Source organism: Lepisosteus oculatus, chromosome 11, assembly GCF_040954835.1.
Source record: "Lepisosteus oculatus isolate fLepOcu1 chromosome 11, fLepOcu1.hap2, whole genome shotgun sequence".
NCBI classification, from domain to species: domain Eukaryota; kingdom Metazoa; phylum Chordata; class Actinopteri; order Semionotiformes; family Lepisosteidae; genus Lepisosteus; species Lepisosteus oculatus.
Window position 1 is genome coordinate 15,846,272 of NC_090706.1, and position 19,628 is coordinate 15,865,899.

At 40.7% G+C, this 19,628-nt stretch overlaps 1 protein-coding gene across 8 annotated transcripts in view; it reads left to right on the forward strand.

Moving 5' to 3' along the window:
* Window positions 1–19,628, forward strand: part of pde4a (phosphodiesterase 4A, cAMP-specific) — a 208,580-nt gene that overhangs the window by 99,406 nt on the left and 89,546 nt on the right. Inside the window, exon 1 of one of the 8 annotated variants that reach the window (XR_011191113.1) lies at window positions 16,151–17,932. The exons of the other annotated variants lie outside the window; for them this stretch is intronic. The gene's annotated coding sequence lies outside the window, so the exon portion shown is untranslated. Of the gene's footprint in view, window positions 1–16,150; window positions 17,933–19,628 lie in introns of those variants that run through there. 8 annotated transcript variants of the gene reach the window in all.

The window sequence follows — 19,628 nt, forward strand, 5'->3', positions numbered from 1 at the left end:
GAGAATGAAAGCTCAGTTTCTCCTGATGAGAGGGAATTAGCAGCAGTGGGAAAGGAGGGACAGTGGGGAGCTCACCTCTCCATCAAAACATCAAATAAAAGAATTTGCTTTGGTTGTTTCCTTTGTGCCTATTTGTTTTTTAAAACATTTTTGTTCCACTGCATCAAGCACATTCTGATTTAACATGAAGCACAGAGAAATCGTGTCACCGTGTCACTGTGACCTGCCCTCATCTCGTTCTTAATTCCGTTCAGTCTCATGTCAAGTGTCTAATTAAGAAAATTACACATCTATAATTTGTTAATGCAGTTGCTTTTCGAACACCAGTTATGTACTGTACTTCTCATCAGTAATCTTTTGATTTGTTCTTTTTCAATCAAAATGTGATTCAGTTGTCTTAAAACTCCTAATCAAACTCTGTATTTAAGCATGCAGCATCTGTCACTGTACATACAGTAACCATCTTTGGGGCTTGTTTGGTCTGGAATTATTTTTACGTTTTTCTATCGTGTAGTACATGCATGTAAATTAAAGATAAGTGGATTTTATTGCAAAGCAGTCTTTGGCCTGACAGAGTGGAAAAATATGAAAATTGAGATTTCAATAAGAATTAAGAATTAATTTTGAAGTCTTTTAAATACTTTTGTTTTATGCAATATTCTTTTCTTCTCAGCAATGTTTTTTATATGGCTTATGATATAGTAAAGATTTATTTGGTCAGAATTAGACACACTTACAGTACCTACAGAAATGTAGACGTGTATTGATGATCAGATTGTAGCAATTAGAAAGCTAGTTAAAAGCATCTGCGTTTGTTCACACCAGAATGAGTGAAAGAAAGAGGCAAATCTTTACAGGGGCTTTAGCTGCTGACCTGATATGAGTTAATTTTTCAGTAGCTGTCAGGTTTTCTTTTGATCCTTTCTGGACTATCATGGAGTTTTCCTGACCTGCGAAATGTGGTTCTCTTCTGCTGCATACAATTGTTGCTACCCCCATATTTGATATGTATAAGCAAAATTGGCAGTTAAAAAAATCCTGGGCTTCTGCAGACTCTGGGATTCCTGGGAAAACACAGCAACTCGCTGAGATGATGGAAGATGTTTTCAGATGAAATCACAAACAGAGTAAAAGATCAATTTTAAATAATGCATTCTGAGGGTGTTTATTTTTTAGCCCCAGGGAAAGATTAATCCCCAGTGTTCTAGGGATGCTTATTCCATCCATACTGGCCTAAATATGAAAACTCATTCTTCTCTATATCCTCATTAGCCTTGGATGCTGAAAGTAAGATATTCCCAAACAGTCTATAATACTGTATGCACAGACTGTTGCTGTATTGAAATTTGTACAGAAATTCACTAGAAAAGACAGAAAACAGGTGTAGCCTGTAGTCAGGGCGGCTTTAATTTGACTTTGGTAATTTGTCATGTTCCATCTGAATTAAATAATTGAGAAAGTGGTGCTACCCACAAATTAGGCCAATCTAAACCAGCAGCTTGGTAATTGAAGTGTTCTGTATTCCCCAATCAACCAGCCTGCACAGTTTCCTGCCCAGAAAGCTCTGTCTGCAAATGTTATCGGATGCGCTGCTGGTTGTACAGTAGGTGTTCTGAGTAACTACATGATGCACGTTCACGGATTTTGTACTAATTTCTGTAACAGAACAATTTAACAAAACTGCCTTTTAAGGCCTTTTAAAACTCTTCTGCAAAACAAAATGTTCTCTGAAACATACAGCATATCTTAAAGCAAAATCTGATCCTGCTGTATTAATGTTATATTGTATGAGCAGCGCTGCAAAATTTAGTCATAGGAAATTTTAATGCAGATTAAAAATAGTTTGGCCAGCTGTTGCCTACTCTTCCTTCCCTGGTGCTCTGCTCTAACTCTGTCCATTGACAGTGCATTTTGATGGAACAGGCTGCAGATGAATCATTCTCTGATAATTACCCAGCGAGACGGTAAGGTTTAGAAACGAACATGCTCATAAAAGCACATAAAATGAGTTCTGAATTTCCTGTCTGTGGTCCAGAGAGATTAAACAGTTGTAATTTTACATTGCGCCAAGACAAGGTGGGTTTTGGACACGATAAGTAGCTGGAGTTTTTAGTGTAGAGAAGTACAGGGAGATCATGTTAAGTCAGAGTGAGAAGCAACACATGATTCACAAACCAAGGAAAGCAAAGTGAACCCATGCTGTAACTGTGGAAAAAACTGCAGCAATGCCATGGCGAAATTCACCACCATTTACTTTCACCAGGGTCCAGTGACATTTCATTTATGTGAAATACTTAATGGATCTAATTATTTGCTTCATTGGTTAAGAAATCGTAATTTGTTTTGTCCAACTACTTAACAACTGTTGAATTAACGGTTTTGTTGAAAGCTGGCAGGATTGAAGAGCACCAGGAGAGATGATGGGCAGTTCAGCAAAGTGTCAGCTGTAAGATCCCAAAGGAAAACCAGGTCAAGGGTCACTGCACTGTTCCAGTGCTGCAAGGTTTTCGGCTTCTCTGCAGCTGGGCTGTTACTTACAGTATCTGGTTTGTTTCAGTCATTTATAGCTGTTGATACAAAAGATTCTCTGTGTCTCCAGGTGGAGTAGTGCTCCCCTGCAATGAGGGGCATTTCCAATCTGCAGAACTTATACACTGCATTGCTGTTACCCTTGGGTCACTGCCCAGTATTGGGATTCTCCTCTTTAAAAAATAGGGAATTGAAGTTAGGGGGGAAATAATGGAGGGCCTTTCGTTATGGCTGCATTTCAGTTGTGTCACTTCCATCTGAAGGCTCCCTTCCTTTGAGGAGCAAGATGCAGAATAAATGTCTTTGTGTCTGGGGTGCTAGCAAAGCTGCTCTTTTCCTCCTGCTGGATGATGAAAGAGCAACCAGGTGTTGACTCTTTACCCATCTCAGCATCCATAACTCCCACATAACAGCAACATAAAAGCACATGTGTGCAGAAATGTGTATATGCTTTCAAGAAAAGTGAGCATGGGATTTTTTATTACACTGTGAAAAACAACAGATGGAAAGGGGGAACCTCGGGCTTTGATCCTCAGCGCCGCAATGCGCAGCTTTGTGAAGAACTGAAAAAGACATTGTTTAGCTGGTGAAGGGAGCACCCAGCACATGTTCTTAAAAGCTGGTCCTTTCCATCAGTGTGACCTGCTTTCTGGGAATCCTAAAAAGCATCACTGTCGGTGTAGATTTGCCCTGTTGTGTCTTGTTACAGCTTTAGCAATAGAATCTTTTCTTGCATGCTTTTTCATGTCTTGTTGAGTTTTCATAATGCTGTGGATGATGAAATCAATCAGTTTTCTTTCAAAGGAAAGAATCCAGATAAATAGTGCATGAGTGACAAAACAGTGAAAGAGAACCAACTGATCAATAGAGGAGAACTGATATCCCTTGGTGCCATGCGCAGAATATCGGGATTTCCAAATCTCTGTCTTGAAATATATACTGCCATATCTGAAACTGACACCACCCAGGATGTTCTAAAAATAGCTCTCCTCCAAAGTGCAGGGGCCCCTCCTCCTGTTCTAATTTTGTGAAAATAAACCCTATTGTTTAACTTTTAATGGCTGTGCTCAAGTGATTTCACAATTGAATGGAAACTATACCCAGAAGTATTTATATAGGGGTTTATCCAAAGTTCTGTGCATTGGATAAGATAAGGACTTTGTTTAAAAACAGAAGTTGAAAACATTAATATGAATGGCTGTGTCTAAAAGTATAGCATCCTTCAGTAGCAACTTCACCCAGGCTTATTTCTTAGCCAACACTGGCCTCGTAGTATCCAGAAACATCTGGATGAGATTCTCAGATCACTTAGCCACAAGCAACCAAACAAGCCAGGTGGGATGAATGGCCTCCGCCTGTTTGTAACCTTTCTTATGGTATTATAACTATATCTTTTAATCTGGTCTTATGTATCCTTGGAATAATAATAATAATAATAATAATAATAATAATAATAATAATAATAATAATAATAATAATAATTATTATTATTATTATAATAATAATTGCTTAGACTTATATAGCGCTTTTCTGGACCCTCCACTCAATGCGCTTTACAGGCAATGGGGACTCCCCTCCACCACCACCAATGTGCAGTATCCACCTGGATGATGCGACGGCAGCCATAGTGCTTCAGAACGCTCACCACACATCAGCTATCAGTAGGGAGGAGAGCAGAATAATTAAACCAATTCATAGAGGGGGATTATTAGGAGGCCATGATTGGTAAGGGCCAATGGGAAATTTGGCCAGGACACCGGGGTTACACTCCTACTCTTTTCGAGAAATGCCCTGGGATTTTTCATGACCACAGAGAGTCAGGGAGTCTTTTAAGTCATCATCTGGAAAAATCTTTAAGGATGAGTTAACACTGAGAGTGTTCTTTGTAGCTGGCAAAAAATTATCTACCGATAGTCCTAGGTAAGGAAGTGTATTTCAGTTGTAGTAATGCATTGTTTCTTGTGCATTATGAAGCACTGGGAGAACACTTCTCCAACAAACTTCATTCTATTACAGTAATGTCTTTCTTTTGCCTTATTTTGTCATACTTGCATTTTCTCTTAATGTACTGTACATACTGTACAGGTGCAGATATGTGTACGGGCCATCCTGAATAGATTTGTTTATCCATTAGAACAGCTTGGCTGCCACTTGCTAGGATGAATGAGTGTTCAGTGAACTTAGGACAGGTTATTGCTGAGACATCTAGGCTAATAAACAATATTTATTACACATAATGAAAGGAAGAACAGCTCACTGGGCTGATACAGTTTGTTGGTAACTGTATGTTAGGGTTAATAGCAACCCTAACAGAGATATCCCATGCAGTTAATTCATTCTGGGCATGTTGTGTGTGATTGATTGCACATGGTATCTGAGAATTGTGACATTCTGGGAGTCTGTTCCAATAAGGATATGGCATCTGCAATCTTCAGGCAAAAAGGAGGAAGTGGGAAAATATGTCGGCCTTTGTTTGGAAACTTGTTTTGCTGAAGGGCTTGCCAGTGGTGAGTCCAAACATTTTAACAGGAATAGGCAGGTGACGTCACCTGGTTGCAGTGTACACAGACTCATATTGCAATAAAATATGTATAATATCAGTTACATTATTGAACAGGTGGATAATAATACACAGAAGGACAGCATAGAACATTTGTTTAGGTGTAAATGTTAAGTAGTGTCCAAAACCAGCATGGCGAATTTCTACATAGTCCTCCTGTAACTCCACATGCAGTTGTCTTTTACAAAAGTAGTGCATATGCAGGGCCATTTCAGACCAGCTGCCTCTCCCCAGGTGATGTTATGGTGCCTGAAAGCAGCAGTAACGAAGCTTCCACAACAGACAGAGCTTCCTCTGAGTTGCTCTTTAAAGAGGTCCCGTTCGTTAAAGCGCATGGTGCATCTGTTCTCTTCACAGTCCATCATGTCCATCTCAGATGGCACTAGCCAGTGGCCCTTAACATTGCAGCAGATGTTAAGCGTAGGATGATTCCTTCTTGAGCATGCTTTGAGAGGGGCTGACTTGGTCTGATCACAGTGGATGCCTGTTAATTACTGTCTTTATGTGTGCTTGACAACTGACTTTGCCTGCTTGCTGTATTTTGCTGTTTTTTCTTCTGCTTTGCAACTTGGGCCTCTTGTGCCTTCTGACAGAGAATGGATCTCAACATACTGATCTAGTTGAATAAAGAATTGATTGGCCACTTAACCGATTGCGTTTTTCATTGCTTGCATAGGTCACTCGTGTAATGAGCTGCTAATACATTTTCTTATTACACCCAAACACTGCAAGACTTCCAGATTTTTTTATTTTCTATTCCTTGAGCTCAATTCAGGTTAAGCTCTCTTGTCTATGCCCGGCCCTTCGACTTTGTAGCAGTCCCACATTCCCACAGTTCGGGATGTCCACTCTCATCAATAATACAAAACCAACAGGGCCTTTTTTATTTACGTCTAAATTTCTGACAAGCCTCGGAGCTCTTAATGCTTTTTAAAAATCAGCATTATGCATATTTTGGCTAGGCTGCTTGGCATCACTCCCTGCCATCCTCTCAGCCGAGGCCCTCAATCTCTTCGGTTTGTTCTCTGCCCATTGCCAGAATCTCTCCAGTAGCCTTGCCTGTGCACAGCATTGCACCCTGAGGAATGGAGAGCAGGTGTGCAGGTGTGGAACCTGCCAAGCGGCGTGCTCTGTTGCATGTTTATTATTTCAAGGACGGGATGAAAGGAGGGTAATGGGAGCTGAGATGTGCATGGCTTCACGCCATGATCACTTTTTTTATGGTGTTATTATTTAACTCACGTATAGAACTCTGTGTTATTATTACAGTTAAAGCCTCCAAATATGTCTCCCTTTATTTTTGTTATTGAAAGACCCCACACCTTACCCCCCTTCTTCCTACCCATCTTGCCTGGCTGCTTCACTTTAACTAAATAACAAATCAACTCAACTGTCCTTCACAGTCCCTGGGTCTCTGTTCAATTCACAGATAAAGTGGGCAGGATCCTCCGGAGAGGATTCTCACTGTAAGTAAAAAACACTCATCGCTGAAGCAATTAGTCAATGATGCAGGCCAGGATGAACTCAGATCCAACAAGGAACCTCTCAGACTATGCATCTTTAACTCGCTAGGAGATCGCAGGGTCCCGAAGCCTGGATCTGAGACCAACCTGCTGATATGCTGGGCTGGTTTTGACACAAGCCTGAAGTTCTGTTTGTTCTGAACTAATATTCTGACCTGTTGATGAGACCAAGTATTTATGGTTTAAACTTAACCATGGGTTTTCACTGGGTGCTGCTGTTTCATGTCACTTTCCAAAGAAATCCCGGCTAGGTTGGTGTCTCTGTCTTTTCTGTGTGTGCTTGTGTACCTTGCAACGTATCATTCCAGAGCAGGCTCCCAGCTGCTCCAACTATTAATAGGAGTATAGTATGCACCTCCCAATAATGGGTGAATGGCTTTTCTTCGATTAAATCTCAAACATAATTGAATTGCAATTGAAAGATGTAGTCACTTTTTATTTCTTCCTCATCGTTTTTAGAAGACTATGACCAGAGCTTAGCACCAGAAATGTTCTATTTAATTATTAAAGGAATTCCTCCTTGGAAAGAAAACAAGTTCTGGGTCTGCTTCAGGACTGAATCCAGGCAGGGTTTCCTGCTGTGGCTGTCTGGGTGGGAGTGTAGCTGCGGGAGATTAGTGTGGATGTGCACGTGTCTGAACGCACTGCTCCAACAGAGAGAGCTTTCTATGTGGGCTCTGAAAGGAGTAGAGCAACAGTTTTCCCCCCCAACTGTCGCATTATTAGCAGCTCATTATGTCTAATTAGCACTTCATTTAAATTCATTAGCATCCTGTTATCACTCATAGCTCCTATAAGATGAGATCCATTGTAGAAAGGCTTGTTTCTCTGCTTAACTACTGCCCTGCTGGCTGCTTTCACAGCAGAGGGTTTGTTCTGAAAAAAAGTAACACCCCTCTGTAAAAAACAAAAGAAGGTTTGAATGACTTGATAAGAATCCCATTAAATGAAGGAAATTTGATGTTTAAGTTTGAAAAAGAAGAGGGCAATCGTGATGCATTTTTGCATGTTGATGCTGAAACAGGGCCGTAAACATGGAATTCTAAACAGGGCCGTAATTCATGGAAGCATGTTGAAGGAACTGGGGATGAAATCTCAATGCAACGTGCCTTGTGCTGGGAGTGTGCTCTTCCATATCTCTCTGGCTCCTAGGAAATAGAAATAGAAAGATAAATTGGTCTTGTATTTTCCTGCCACTGTTACAATAATGTATGTAGTCATGGTATTTTCCCACTTTCCTCTTCCTTTCCAAAGAAGGGCGAAGTGTGGAACCTCTCATTCATCTTCATGGAAAGTGCAGAGATTTCTCTTTTTTTGGTGGCACACCTGAGAGAGCTGCCCTGGGTGGCGCCACATGCCTGGGACAGCGGCACGGCCAGGCTCCGCCGAACCGTGGCTCTGCATACATCCCTGGTTGGATTGGTGGAGAGGCTGCTGTGCACTGAGCCCGGAGCGAATACATTTTATTTGCCTTGTAATTGTAGGTCACTGGCCTTGCCCAGACATAACACACACCCACGAGCACAAAGGGACATTAATAAAATAAGTGCTATCTGTTAGGACTGCTAATCTGTGAAGTTTATAGCCTCTCTGTCTGGAGGGCAGGATTCGGATTGCTGCTAAGCGGGTAAAATCTCTTCATTAGGATTGTGAGACAGCATGTGTGATCTATGACTTGTTAGTCATTTGTTTCCCAAATAATAATTATACTTAACGGATTCCTTCCTCAGCATCGCAGGAGTTTGTGACAGGTAAATTGTTAGGAAAGCATAAAGAAAGGTGGTTAGTACTCATCAAGCATTGATGACTTGTGAGTGTTCTCAGTTTATGTTGTTTAACTGGCCAGAGGGACTCGGACAAAAAAGCATATTAGGCTTATCTTGTTTCAGGAGAAAAGTACTGAGTAAATTCCTGGTAATACTTGAAAATAACAGAGTCTACAAAAGAGTAGGCTGTTCTGTCCATCTAGCTATGAGCTGCCCATTTAGTGGCCATTTTCTTCCGAGGAGCTCATGCTGTCCCTTCTTCAAGAACGACAAGGTATCAATTTCCACAGCATAGCTCACCCCATACTTCCCTCTGTGTAAAGACATTCCTCCGGATCTCAGGTTGAAATCCACATCCCAGTAGCTTCCCCTTGTGTCCTCTGTCGCTTGCTGTCACGTCTGAGGAAGTCTGCTGGGTTGACTTTTTCAACGCCATTGAATAATGGAATAGGGTCCCCTTGTTTCCTTCTCTGTTCCAGACTCCATTTAGGTGAAATGGTGTAAATACAGTATATTTCCAAAATAAATACAATATCTGATCACTATTAAGTTTTGAAAGAAGAGGAAATTTGCTTAAAATATGTATTTGAAATTATGCTTCCAGTTATTCGGTTTCTTAGAAATTACTGTGTTTGGACATATTCTCATACTAATAGTAAATAGTCAAAATAAATAGTAGTGGTAAAGAAGGCAAACAGAGCCACACAGTCACTGCAGTAATTGATACTAGTCAGTCACCATGAGACAGTCTCATAAGGATTTACAGTTTTAAGAATTAAAAATAAGAGCTACAGTACGTGAGAATCTCAGATACAGATCACACTCAGATACATTATACTTTTCTTTAACTGAAGACTGCGAAAGTCAGATTCAACACAAGTTTGTTCTGATATTTTTCTGTGGTGAAAACTGTGTCGACAGTGCCCTCTTGCGGTGCTTTTGTTAAGTCATGGAAGGATTGCTCAATAATCATTGAGACAAGTGGACTTTTTCACAAATCAAACAGATCAGGGAATAACCTTGTTTCTATGTACCGATACCTATTCTTAAATCTATGTACACAAGCAAATTTCATTTTCTCCACCTCTTTTCACCTTTCTCTGCAGACCTGTAGGTAGACCTTGTCTGTCAGTAGTGTCTTTCTATGAGTCACATTAATAATGACGGTTTATGTTTTTAACCAAAAGAATATATATTTTACTTAGTTCAGGTCGGTAGCAGCGTCAGCATGCATAGTCTGCAAAGGAACAAGTAATAGGTTTATTCCATGCTGAAAAGAGAAAAGAGAAAACATAACGTTTAGGCTGTGAAGCCTTCTTCAGGTTTGAGGTGTGTCAGGTGTGTATATTTTACTTATTTCATTTGCCATTGTTTAGTTGTAAACTGTCCATTAAATAACAACTGTTTGCTTTCGCTGTTACCAGTTTTAGTCTTAACCTCAAACACCACGTCTGTTGCAGGATTGGGCCAGGCTGAACACAGTGCGCATTCCAAAAGAACTAAAACCTGCTCAGTCTTATCAGTTACCACAGAGATCAAATGGCAGCAAGGACAGTTAATCTGTTTCTAAAGAAAAAAACCTACTTCATTCTTCTGTTTCTTTGGTTGCTTAGTGATTAACTGGCTCCTGTATTCCTAGATCAATGAGTGTGTCCCTGCTGAAGAGAAGTACTGTACGTGAGTTACCTGGTTAATGCAAGATTAGATAATCTGAGGCCTGCCTCTTTGTAGCCATACACAAGGTCACCAGGCTTGTGAAAAGTGTGACAAATGCCTTGGGCCTCTCTCATAAACTGAAAAGGCCAAACAAACACCAAACTCTCTTTTGTCTCAATTTTTGCTGCAGTGGTCAGGGTTCTGGACTTGTAGCTGGAAGGTTGTGAGTTTAACTCCCAGGTGGGACACTGCTGTTGTACCCTTGAGCAAGGGTGGATTGCTCCAGTAAAACACCCAGCTGTATACATTGGAGTAAATATAAGTCATTTTGGGCCGCAGGCTTATTCAAATAATTAATTTGTGTGTAACTAAACACAGATAATAAATTAGTAACTAAATACAGTATCTTTAAATGTAACTTTAAAAAATGTCATTTGAATCATGTTTTGATGCAAAGGAAAAGTTCAATCCGTTCTTTTAATTATTTAAGAGTTCGAAATGAGTGATACAAAATGAAAGTTACAGAAGAGAATTATATAGAGCTCTAAAAAATGTGATAAGAATCAGCGCACAGCTTTATTCAAATACCTTCAGGGTGGGAAACAAACAGGAGTTACAATGAAGAGGACACCCTTGATAAAATTCACCACAGTAAATTGATGTCTTTCCTCTGGTTGTACTGTGTTTATACTTCTAAACTGCCTTTGACACAACACACCTAACCTTACTATACATTTTACTATATTTAAGATGAGCACCACTAATAATTTTGAAACGTTGGGTCCAATGGATAGGGACAGCACTTGAAACATTGATTGTTGTCTCCGTGGATTTTAAGACAGTGACTGTAGCTGTGTAAAATGTATCTGATATTGCACCAGGAATTTAAACTGCAATGGTCCGACACGCTGCGTTCCCAGTAAGAGAAATCCATCATTTTCTGGCGATGTTATGAAGAGAATTAGAATAGCTCATTCAAGAGGAAAAGTTGCTAAGTAAAAAAAAGTCTCCCACAATACTCTGACCATATAGCACAACTCTTCGGCACAGATGAAGGCTATGAGCAAAAATGCTTAATTTAAATGCCAGCCTGTTAGATGTGCTCCTTAGAATTTTAATGCCATTCAGCTGCTGTCTCTCCTCTTTTTTCCCTTGGGGTTATCAGCAGTGAAACAGGTTTGTTTTACGTACTCTTTCTGCCGTCTTCAGAATGGGAAAAGGCAAGTTCTCTATAATTGAATTAATGCAATGTCACTTGATTAAGAAACAGAGCTGGCTTTTCCCCTGACCACAGTCAGATGCATGGACAGTGACTTGCTTATAAACCTGCTTGTTTCGATAACGGAAACACCAGTTCTTTAAATGATAAGAAGTCTAAGCAAGGAACTAAAATGACCTTGGTGAATGGTTTCACGCAATGCCAGAGAAATAGCAATTACTGTATAGACTTGGCTCAAGATACACAATCTTTGTTCTCAGTCTATAGCTACTGTAGTTCAAGATTGGGTAATGTCCCGGAATGCACCTCTTTCTATCAGAGTTGTAGGCCGAAATGTACTGATATAAATCATGATGAGTTTGTTCTGCAAACCGCCTAATTACCTATGTTGATCGTTTTTCTATGAACAATCCACAAACGTTGGTGCTTAACTTTATATGTCTATTTTTAATAAAAGTGTAGTTTTGTGTACACAAAAAGGCAGTAGCTTCTTTACCACAAAGTGGTTAAGCATGAAAAGGAGATTCCACTGAAAATAATTATTTGATGAGCTCTTTAAAGTGGCATTATCACGTCCTGCAGTTAAACCATTTTACTACCTTTAAGGCTTTTGAAAATATGCTTTAAATGTAATGAATCATCTATTTGAAAACTGGAGCTTTAAATGGGATCTCATATTCAAATGAATTAGATTACAGATCATGAGCAGTGATAGTTTTGTCCCATGAGGTAAAGGACATGACTGTCCATTCAGCATTGGAGTAAACATTAAAGAAAGTAAGCAAACTGAACTAGAGCTCACAAGGTCAAATCCCATGGTATTTTCTGTAAGTGTCCATAGCCTCCTGAAATGAAATTTGGAAATTTGGAAATTGTTTAAAAAATTGCCCTATGTATTTGGTTTGATAAATGACTCATGTTAAATCAGTATTATATTTTACACATAATGTATTTTATTTAGTATTGTATTGAGGAGTGTTTGTGAACTCTACTGCTGTGTAAATGAGTTTAATACATTTGGTATAAATGTTTCTGCTACCTTAGCCCTGTGTTATACAGTATGTGCATTAATTTGCAAGAGGAACAGCACCACCCACTGAAATTATAAAGCAAACCTCCTTGACATCAAGCCAGTCCCTTCATAAAAAACTGCACAACATTTTATTGAAAGGCCAGTTTTGAAGTTTCACTCATTCTCATGAATGCATTAGTCCAAATTACATAAATCACAGCTTGATTTCTAAAGAATAGAAACATGCCCATAAAATTGTAATTGTGACATATGAAGCATAAATACGGGACATTTAACATGGCAGAAGGTTTGGATCAAGTTCATTGAGGACGTGTTTTGTCTTCTTGCTATTTGCATCGAAACCTGACTGTCTTTCTTCTGCTTCTCAAGCTGAACAGTCCACAGGGTGGCACTCTTGAGTGTTGTGGTGAATGCTTTGCTCTGGAGAAGTTTTTGCCTTTGTTAGAGACCAGGCAGAGACTCAGAATATTCCAAATGTTCTCATATTCAAGGCTACATTGAGCCAGAAACAATACTATTAAAACAAATAAACACACGAAGATAAATCACATACGTAATTCATGTTGTAGAATAATTATTTCTCTAGATCAGTGGTTTTCAAACTTTTTTCAATGACGGAACCCTTTTCTGTCTAAGCTAATGTCACGGGTCCTCAGCAACCTTTTGTTTTACTTTTCAGGAGTAGCTATGGCGGTGTACTCTAAAAAGCATTCTAGGTCTGCTATTCAGAGCCAATTTAGCCAATTATTACGGAATAAACTATCGATTACTTTTGTTTTAATTGTGAACATTGTATGAGCCCATTGAGTTTATTTCAGCCATTTATTAATCACATGAGGCTAGCAGCCATATCGCCCTGCAACTCACAACTGGCAACCCACTGAAGCTAAGCAGGGCTGAGCCTGGTCAGTTCCTGGTTGTGAGACCTCCTAGGAAAACCTGTGGTTGCTTCTGGAAGTGGTGTTAGTGGGACCAGCAGAGGGTTGTCCACCCTGTGGTCTGTGTGAGTCCTAATGCCCCAGTATAGTGGCTGGGACACTATGCTGTAGTGGGCCCTGTCTTCCGGATTAGACGTTAAACTGAGGTCCTGACTCTCAGTGGTCATTAAAGATCGCCAGGGATTTCTCGGGAAGAATAGGGAGCTATCCCGGTGTCCGGGCCAAATTTCCCCCCTCAGCCCTTACTGTGGCCTCCAAATCGTCCCCATGTATGATTGGCTTGCACTTCCCTGCGATGGACTGGCGCCCTGCCCAGGGTGTACCCTGCCTTGCGCTCGTTGCTTGCCAGGTAGGCTCCGGCTTCACTGCGACCCAAGTGAAAATGGTTGGATTAATCACATGATACAGTAACTTGTCTACGATTAGCACCCCTACAGGTCAATAAAGCTTAATCACTGAAATAACCCGTGCTGGTTCGACCACATTAGAAGAAAACCTGAAGGGTAAAATTTTTACGTTGTTAACAAAGGAAAAATAACTAATAGATTTATAGAACCAGGTGACACTTTCTGTGGTCTAACCGGGCGCGAATACGACAAAATGACTCAGTAAAACACAGTGAGACAACAATACATGAGGTTTTTTAAAAGAGTACTGATACTTTTTAATCAACATTTATTTCAAACCAGCAGAAATAGAACAATCTCAGTGTGATGAGTGAGTTTGCCTACTCCTACAATGTTATGATGAAGATTAAATTTCACCCGACACCTTTGAGGTACCTTCTGGCTCTAGCAGCGAAAGTACTGAAGTTTATACAGAGAGTGAATTTGAAGATGATGTTTCAGAAGATATGCCTAATATTTCTGACTTCTTGGAGTCATGCAAAGCCATCATAACTCACATTTTTTTATTGATAGCAAATTTGTATTTTTCTTGTAGCCTATATGATCCCAGAACCCCTGCGGTCAGTTTGAGCACCACTGCTCTAGATCATAAACAAGAAACACCTGATATCACACTTCCTTAGATATAGTATTTACTTACAGTACACAAGTCCTATAAGTGTATTAGAGGATGTCCCTTAATACTGTGGTGATCACAGCTGCGAAGTGGTTCAGCTCTAATTCCAGTGATGTTCACAGATGTTTGTGGAGACATCAGAATTTCAGTCACAGCAGCAGGCACAGCTCTGTATGGGTGTCTGCATTGACACATCAGCCACGTCTGCTTTTGCCACCAGCAGCAACTGAGAACAGCAGTTCTCAGTTGTGCTAACATCATCATGCTGTGGTTGATACTTTGGACAGCATGTCTTAAGTAGGGCAGTGTATAAACACAGTGGCGCGTCCTAATTGATAGACCTGTTTTTTTAGTTTTTTTCAGAAACAACGTTCATGATAACATTCAGCTCTTTGAGATGTCTTTATTTGAATGAACCCAACAGGTGCTCTTTGATTTCATATTATCTTTCGCTATGTGAAATTTTCATTATTAATCTTTCATCTTCTTTAGACTCTGGGTTCTTGCAAAAGCTCTCACCAGCTGGGCTGATATAGTGCTGTCCAAAATGAAGAGGTGTGTGGAGTGTTGACCAGTGAGCCTGTTTGAGAGGATCGGAGACAGATAGTGGTCGTGGGAGCAGATCTGAAGAGTCCCTGGGGGATTATCTCAGCTGAAAAATTAGAATTAGTTTGAGCAAGGGGATGATTGAAGGCAAAGTCTGAACACGAGTTTTAAGAAAAAAGTAGGAGACTTCTTCTATCTTAGATATTGTAGTCATCATTGACTGTTTTGTCCAGACACACTAGGTAAGTTTTCCTTTGAAAGAGACTGACTACACTCACATGTGCATTGCAAGTGTTGCTGTTTAGGGGTTTATTGTATATTATAGCACACTGCCAGTGCTGCTTTTACACCTATTGTATCAATGCTGAGCTGTGAAAATAAGGGAGATTGCATTTTAGATATCTGGAGGTTCTACATACTATGGTTCCCTTTTCCAGTGTGATATAGAATAGCTGAAATCATTTATTTATTTAGTTTGAAAGTAAAAACCATACAATTCTTCATCATGTGGTACGACCTTATCTGGCAATAGTGATCCTAGTATGAAAAAATGATCTTTACAGTAAAGGGGCTGTGGGATACAGGAGGATGTCACTCTATGATGATAGGAGAAGTATCCAAATGTGAAATAATATTTTCACTGGTGTTCAAAACTGAAATACCCCAATTTAAATGTAAATAGAAATCTTGCAGTTTGGAATTGTACAGCACAGAGAAGCATGGTAAAGTCACAAGACACTACAGGGAAAGAACAGGAAGATACAATTAGCATTGCATATGTAACATTGATGTTTACTGTGGAACACTGTGGTAAAACTGTGGTGTACCAGTTGCGGCACAACTGCACCCAAACAGCTGTAAGCCTTTCCCAATTTGAAACTGTAATTATTGTAAATATAGGTAGATAAAAAACTATTGATCTTTTCTGAGAAAGTTCTGAATTCCTTCATTGTTTCACGTTGAGTTTCATAGCTTTGAGAACAGCTGTGTTTATTTCCTGCAACTGTTTAGATATTTGGAACAGAACTGGCTTTCACAGTTTGCTGTGGAGCCCAATCTAGTTCATATTAGAAGGAGAGCAAATATTCAAAACAATCCTCTTCTGGTAAATCATATCCTTATTTGAAATAAGTGAAGCTAACTAGATACTGTAAGCTCAGCTCCTTGTTTTATTTTGTTTATATTTGCTTTTTTTCTGCTGAAATTTATTTGTATTTGCCATTACTAACCTCCCCCGAGGCTTGCTGTGCTGGAGTGTCAGCTGAGTTGGTTATATCTTGTCTCTGGTCTCTTTTCTTCCTGTTTCGCTGGTATTGGCTGCGAAGCAAGGGGATATTTGTTCATTTGGCGATAAGGAGGGTAGCTGACGTAGGGTCGCGGTCTGAGAGCTGCTAGGGTGCTTTCTCAACCTGCGCCACTAGAGAGAGAGAGAGGAGTGACTCCTTGGCTTGAACTGCAAGAGGAAACAACCTTAAAAAAAGGATCACTTGTCTGTCTAAACTCCCATGAATAATTACAAAGGGCGGAAGTTCTGGCTGCCACTGTATCTCCTGGTGACAGTGCGGAACGCTGCAGAATGCTGCTGTGGGATTGCGTTTCGGCAGAGCTCAGTTCAAAAGACAGAAATTCACAGCAGAGCTTCGTGATCAGAAGGACAGCTGTGCTTCGAGTCTGAAGACATGCTGAACCTAGCTCTGCCATTCAGAAGGAATCAGAAAGGGGTGTCCACTCTTACATGCAGTGCTTCCGAAGTGACTGGACGCAGTAGAATTTGAATAGTATTGTACTGAGGCAGATTCTTTATTATACGTCTTTTTGAAAACCTCACAAGCCACTGGATCTCACTGTGGGTGTGGTATAAATGTCTTTTTTTTGTATTTTTTGTTTGAGCTGAAAAGGAGATGCTATCAGTAACAAGGAAATCAAGCCTAACCTTAATCTCCTCTGTAGTTTCCTTCTGAGGATGGGTGCTTGAGATGAGCTGACCAACATGACGTGTTTTCTAACTAATCCCGCACGTAGTACGCAGCTTACAAGCTCTTGAATCCTCCTCAGTGGCGGCACAAATAAGGAACTCATCACAGGGAGGGTGTGTGACATGGAAGTACCTCGTGGAAGCCAGGGTTGAATTACCGAAAGGACCCATCTTCCAAGACTGAAGAAGTCCCAGATTCTCCATTGCTGCCATCTTTCTTTTTTACTGATCTAGAGCAATAAAAGGACTGCTTCATCTTTAAAACTGGATCGTATTTTTCAAGACAACAGTCTGAAGAGTTCCTGAAACAAAACAAGCTGTCTTTCATCATTTTCTCTCCTGACCTAGTATTTTCCTTGCATTTGCATTCAAATCAGAAACTTTCCTTGTGGACATTTGGAGTCACATTGAGCAGCTGAAAAACCCATGTGTTTTCTCTGAGAGAGGCAGCAGTCCTTCAGCGAGCAGTAAGCGGGTGGGGAAAGTGAGATTTGAATGAAAACCCCTGGGCTGCGTTACGGTAATTATTTTTCTTTGACATAGAAAAGGAGAAGTGGGGCAGCGAAGTACAGCAGGCTTGTTCTCCCACAGGAAAACAAAAAGGAACCAACCTGAATTTTTAAAATAAATAACTCGTGTTCTCCTGGCTCAGGTGACTGCTTTTTGGTAAAGGCCCTCCTTTTAGTTCAGCTGCTTCTTTCTACTCAGCTCAGCCTGGGCTCTCTCAAAAGGACAAAACACCTCTGAGCAGGGCTGCGTTGACCAGCTGTGATTTGGAAGCAGAGGACGTCTGTGTCTTTGGCCTGCTTGCAGGGGCCTGCTTGTCTCTGAGCTTAGTGTGCCAGTCCGTGGAGAAAGGGGAGCAGGAGCTGCAGGGTCACCTGAGCAGAAAGGAGTCACCTGCTAAGTGACGGAAGAGGTTTTTGGGACCCCCGTGCAGGCAGGAGCCATGGCTCAGAGACAGCTAAAGAGGCAGCTCACTCTCTTCGAGAATCCGGAGGACGAGACCTTTCTCCCCCCCTTGCCTGCCCTCCGGTCCCCCATCACCTCGCCCCTCTCCCCGCCCTCTGAGGGGCTCCGGGGCCACAGCAGCTCCATCTTCCGCCGCATGAGGCTGAATCGCAGCATCCAGGAGCTGAGGAAGAGCACCCAGTTCCAGTACAGGTAAGACAGCACCTCCCGGCCGTGGCAGAGTAGCCCCTTCCTGAACATGGTGATGGCTCGGCATCTTGGAAACCTTCAGCTTCTCAACAGTGTGGGATTAAAGAGTGAGTTAATCTCCAGAGTTTAATCCTGAAACCCAGGGCACTCCGCGAGGCTCACTGAGGTACAGAACCATGAAGTGTGGCTGCCTGCAGTCAGTATGTTTTAGCCACATAAACAGCCCTATCCCTTCCTATTAAACTAGTGAACTTTAAAACAACTTTTTTCTTTGTTACTCAAATGTACAATGGGGAGACGATGCTAAGAACACAATAGCAACATGTTTTGCATGAATTTGAATCTCCCGAATTAGATACAGATTCAGAGTGACAAGGCAAGCAATTGTGATTACAGGTTCTGCGCTGTTGCTCTGAAATTCAAGGCTCGGACTTCCGGAGTTTGCTGCTTACTTGGTGCAGTGCCCATTCTGTGTGTTTCTGGCACGGGCTGTGCTTCTCAGATCAACTTGCTGTTTTCTGGCACTCAGGGAGATAAAAAACCATTTAATCTCAAACTTAAACTTTTAAATTCTCATTTACGTTATATTTGCGCAAGGTGAGTGAATATTGGACTTTGGACTTTAAAATGCCTTATTGAAGTCTGTTTTTTTATTGCAGTGTACACTATGGCTAATTTTATATTCATTACATGTCAACTTAATTGAGTTCCTCCCACAGACTGAGGGAGAGCAGGGAGTTGAATGCTTGAAGAGGGGCGAGTGAGAAAAGGGGAATGGAAAAGGGGATAAGGGGGCCACCCAATCACTGTGATTCACTACACTTCCCCGATTATTACTGTTGCCCTCTTACTAAACTGTTAATATAGTTTCAGTTGTGTAGGTGATCACTTTATATCACTTAATCTCTGTGCTTAAGCATAAGACCACTGGCTTGTGTAGCTAACTGAGTTCCTAACTATGGAAAGAAATCTCTTTTAAGTACATACGAGTGGTTACTTTTTAGTTTCAAGCATGACTGAACTTTTTTACTGTTGTTGCTGATGGTGCTGGGCTACTACAGTGGTATCTTCAATCTACAAATTGCAATCTGCCTATAAAAGCAATCGCAACATATCCACAAAACTCAGTTTGATCTCCCTTATACAGTGTAAGCCTTAGTACACAAATCAGTGCTTCCCAGCCTCTGTGTTAGCACTCTGAAAAAACTGCTATTTCACTGTCTGGCAGTCTATTAAAGAGGTATAGTGGGGCCACAGCCTACTTGTACTTCAGTGTGATCTCAGCTCTGGGAAGAGGGAAGAATTCTCCTTCTGTAGTACAGCCATGGGAAGAGTAAGTTAGTCACTTATTTTGTGCTCAAAAAGAACCACAGACCTGTGTGTTTAAATCCTAGGATTTGTAAGGTGAGCTATATCCGAAGGAGGTTATTTTACAGTTTTATTTTTTCTAGATTAACATCGGAAGTTTTTTTGAACAGCTAAAAAAAAGGAGTTTTCAAGCTTGCAACATACTGAGTTGTTGAGACTGAGTGTGATCAGGCATATACAGTACTGAGGCAAGGGCAGCAGGGAATCTTATATTGGGCTCTGAGTCTTCGGACCATGTACAGTACAAGTCTGTGTTCATTCATATCAGTAAGGAATCTCTTTGGCATACTTAGATTCCTGTCATTTTCAAGGCAATACAGGTAATTAGTGA